Here is a 643-nt window from a genome sequence, read left to right as displayed (position 1 = left end):
ATGCCATTATAAAATCCTCGAATAGAATTAGTAAGTTTCACTTGCTTCCTCAGTCTGTTTTCCTCTGGTTATAGTAAGATTTACAACAGCACAGAATTTTCTACCATTAAACTTTGCAGCCTAAGCACTAGAGTGACATTAATTGGTCATGCTTAACTGCCTTGGACTTTTTTCTTGTATGTTTACACTGTTACCATAATAGAAATAAAGGGTACTAATTTTTACATTCAGATGGAAAGGCAATACTGAATATGTATATCGAAAAAGAAGAGAGAGAAAAGAAAAACGAAGCCTCCCCTCCTCCCCCCAAAAAAACCCAGAAATACAACCCACCATCAACAAAGCAAATCTCTCCCAGCCAAGTAATTCCCGTCTCAAAGAAAAAAGAAAAATCCAATGAGAATATTCATGCAACTATGTCTTAAATAAAATCTTTACATTTTTTTTCCACGGTAAAAGTACGATCTCTACTGCCTATTGATCACACGAAAATGGCGAAATGGCACTTTTTATTATTATACTGGATTTCGTATATAGAAGGTTTGATACGAAGGGACTTATCAGGTAAGAGGGGCGATGGTGTGAACTAGACGCTGCTTCCAGTCGTGGGCTGGAGCGTCCCTGGGGTGCGTTGTATCCATGC

This window comes from Apaloderma vittatum, unplaced genomic scaffold, assembly GCF_000703405.1.
Source record: "Apaloderma vittatum isolate BGI_N311 unplaced genomic scaffold, ASM70340v1 scaffold10003, whole genome shotgun sequence".
Taxonomy (NCBI): Eukaryota; Metazoa; Chordata; class Aves; order Trogoniformes; family Trogonidae; genus Apaloderma; species Apaloderma vittatum.
This window is presented reverse-complemented; position numbering follows the sequence as displayed.